Genomic DNA, 4,231 nt, shown 5'->3' with positions numbered 1-4,231 from the left:
TTGTCCCAACTGCATAATGGCATTTTTCTAGGACCTCTAGCCTAGATGATGTGTAATATCCACCCTTCAAGCCTGATGATGAGGCTGGAGATTGGCTTTAAAAGCAAGTTTGTGAGACTAGTGTATGCTTGTGCATGAAGGACAATGAGTTTCGGTGGGCATTATGCTGGGGTGGTGAGGCAGAGATAGGAAAGAAGATGTGAGGGTGTCCTGGCCAACGTGACTGTCTAAGATGGCTGTGAAGCTTGTGGGCTGCTGCTGCTGGGGCAGACTGCATTTTCTAAAGATAGTTTTATCACTGTAAAGCTAATCCATATGGTCTCCTTATCATGTGGCTTGATACTCCTCCATTTAGAGATGGGCCTATGTTGTCTTGTTACAGGGCAACCCAGCCTGTCTATGGGTCCTCACCTGCGGGCGCTTCGATTCAATGGTACTGCAGACACACACAAAAAGGTTTGATAATGGGTTTATTTACAAGGGGAAGGTAAAAAAGGAAGGACCCAGGGACAGAGAGAAAAATACAAGTTAACTAGAATATCCTACCAGTTCTGTTGACTTGGATTCCAATAGCACACTGAAAGCTGATCCAGAGCCCCAGCCAGCCGTGAATCTCCAGGCCAAGAGAGAGCCCTGGAGCCCACAAGTTGGGTTTTATCCTAAACTGGCTGCTCAGCTCCACCCTCAGGTCCCAGCGAGTTTCTCATTGGTATTGATGGGATTTGTAGTTCCAGTATCTGGAGTGGGGGCGGAGTCCATGAGACCTGTATCTGTTATAGTCTTAAAAATTAGAACCTGGAAAAGACTATAAACAATTATGTGATTTGGTTGGGCTTATTTCAGAAAAAGAAAGGTTGTTTAACATAAAAAGTTAATATGATTCACTATTTAGAGTAAGGGGAGAGAGTATGAATTTAATTTAATAGTATCAATACAAACAACTTAATTATTTTAGATATTTAGTAAAATCTTATGTACATCTTCCTAATTGAAATAAAAAGTCTAATGCCAATGGGTAGCAAGGTTTCCATAATCTGATAAACAGTTTTTTAAGAAAATTATCTGTAATAAATATTATGTTAAATAATAAGATATCAAAACCTTTCCCCCTGAAGATTGGAGCAAAGTAAGTACAAAAGATAAGAAACAAAATAAAATGTTTATGCGTTAAAATAGAAGGAAAAAAATGCTTGTTATGTACAACTGACATTCTAGTAATGTAGAAAATTCATAAATAATCTACTGATACATTATCAGAATGAAAAGAATTTTAAGAGTTAAACATTGCAAATTATAGTCAAGTTAGAATCACGCAAGAGTGTAAAAAAATATAAACAACTACATTTCTATGTGCTATCAACAATCAGAAAATGGTGGCTAAAAAATAGCATCAAAATACCCTAAAGCACTATAGTTAAAAACAGAAAAAACAGGCTCCAAATGGTGTCCTTCATGCTGGCCTCTGACCCCCACCCTCATATTTAAGATCTAAGAGTTTCAACTGTATGACCCTAGACCAATCAATTTGAAGTTTCCATATTAGCATTAGTGAGGTAATCTGCATAATACTGTCCCTCCTACCCCAGAGGGAAGTTGGCTTTACTTGCAACAATCTTTTATTTTGCTGATCACCCTGCCCCCTTCTCCTTCTACCTATAAATGCTCTCCATTTTGTGGAAGCCTGTACCTAGTACCTCCTAAGATGCTGCTGTCTCAATTTGTGCCTTTTGCTTTTAACAACATCAAATCTGGAAAAATAGATAACTTTATAGTTGAGAAGCCTGTCTGATAACTACCTTCACCTTGTGAACAAAGTTAACACACCAGCTAAGGAAAAATTGCCCTTATGCCCCAGGGAAGACACAAAGTTACTTTCATGGCATTTCCTTCTCCAAGGAGGAAATATCAAATTCAAATCAAGGATGTTTTGAAAAAACAAAACCCACAGTCTTCTTAAAAACATCTCAAAACACAGACTGAGAACCTGTTTGAGATCAGAGAAGACGAAAGAGATAATGACAACTAAATGCAAAAGGTGAATCTATCTACGTAGATTTTAGACCAGAAAAAAAACAAAATGTTTTTATTCTCTGTTGTTGCTGGGGATATTCATGAACAAATTGATGAAGTTTAAATAAATTTGCAGATTAGATAATAATATCAATGACAATTTCTTGAATTTGATGTATGTGCTACGGTTATGAAGAAGAGTATTGTTACTTTTACGTAATACATAATGGAATACTTATAGGTACAGTGGAGCTGTGTCTGCAGTTTACTTTCCAATGTGAAAATGGAGGAAAACACATGTTTCTACAGACTAGAATACAGTTCTCCTTAGATTGATCTAAATATTCAGCCCCAATAAAATCCTTAGTAAGCTTTCTGCCTGCTTGCTTTTGTTATTTTGGCAGACAGATTTGAAAACTTACACAGAAATGCGAAGACCAAAAACAGTGAAGATAATTTTGAGGCCCTCCCTGGTGGCACAACAGGTTAAAGCACAGCACTGAGGCTATTTGCAGTGGCTATTTGCAGCCACTGCAACATGAGTTTGATTCCTGGCAAGGGAGATGACCCACGTGGAGCAGCAGACCTCTTCTGTCATACCTGCTATTCCCCTCAGCAGTGTATTTCAGTCTGTCTGTTGTGCTCAACTCTCTGTCTCTGGTGAATCCTCTCACTTCCACTCCTGCGTCTTTGTCCTGCACCCAAGTTCTTGTATTCATAAATAAATAATATCTTTAAAAATAGATTATCTTGAAAAAGAGCAAAGTAGGACTTGTTACTGCTGATCAAAATTTACACATCTATAGTTTTTTAAACAGCATAGTATTGTTCAAGGATTAAAAAAAAAATAGACCAGTTGGACAGTGTGGGTTCTTATGAGCTAGCTACTAGCTGGTCACTCTTGGGCAGCTGGGACCTATTTGCTATCTACAGATCACAGCAGAACATTCCTTGACTACCTACAGAGTAGTAGTCATATCATGAGGCAAGCCAGGGGACACCTGGGCTGCTCTTTCCTGATTACGTGACTATCTCCATGGTGGTCTTTGGATAACTATGCATTTGATAACATCAAATATTATGCTGACGCAAATGGCTCTTGACGTATGACCATGATGTCCCCTCCTTTGTCCCTTATAAAACTTTGTCCCCCATTCCTACCCCACCCTCCAGACTTTATTCATCATACCATTATCTCATAATCAGCTTTTACTAGCCTGTGTGCTTTCAATGACACAAGAACTTCTGTTCAAGTAGCAAAGTCTTGCTTTGCAAACCTGCTCTATGATGCTGTGTCCCTCATGACTTTCCCGCTGCAAAGGGGCAATAAAGTTCTTGTTGCAACAGGACACAATGGAGTGACCAGCAATAGAAACACATGTGGACTATTTTTTTTTTTAAGAACTAGGGTGTAGGCCAGAGGTGCGGGGGGAGGGATGGTGAGAGGATTCATCAGAGACAGAGTGGGGAGCAGAATAGGCAGGTGTACTGAAATATACTGCTGAGGGGAGCATAGGGGGTGATAGGAAAGATCTTTTGAGCTATGTGGGTTAGCTCCCTGGCCAGGGATTGACCTTATGCACCAGTAGCTGGCTATAGCTTGATAGCACTTTAACCTCTGGGCCAGCAGGGAAGACCCCATATGGACTTTGATTTTTGACACAGATGATATTTTAGAGTAGTGGGGAAAAATGATCTTTTATATAAATTGTTCTGGTACAGTAATATCTCAAATTGGAGTAAATGGAACTTGGCCTCTACATTATATCATAAAGAAAGTTAAATTTCAGGAAATAGATCTAGTTGTATGAAACTTTAAAAAGTAACATAAAAAACAAAAAGTGCACTAAGTATGAAAGAAAGGATTTATAAATACAATTAATCTAGCATGAATGTCTGTTCACCAAAACACACTATTAAGAGATTGAAAAGACTGATCTAGGCATGTATCTACCCAGTAGATACAAAGGATTCTTTTCAAACCAGGTAGACAAACACAGATAAGCTATTTTAAAAAAGGTGAAAGATTTGAACAGGTTTCACAAAATGACTAATAATACATGAACAAGTACCCAAACTCACTAGTAATTGAGCAAATTAAGGATGAAATCAGCAATAAAATGCACTTTAATTATAGACTGGCTATCCCAGTTATTAATGAGAATATGGACCAAATGGGAACTCTCATATACTGGGGCTGATGTAAATTGTCAACCAAGTT

The sequence above is a fragment of the Condylura cristata genome, unplaced genomic scaffold (assembly GCF_000260355.1).
Source record: "Condylura cristata isolate star-nosed mole 26May11 unplaced genomic scaffold, ConCri1.0 scaffold00031, whole genome shotgun sequence".
NCBI classification, from domain to species: domain Eukaryota; kingdom Metazoa; phylum Chordata; class Mammalia; order Eulipotyphla; family Talpidae; genus Condylura; species Condylura cristata.
Note: the sequence above shows the minus strand (reverse complement) of the source record.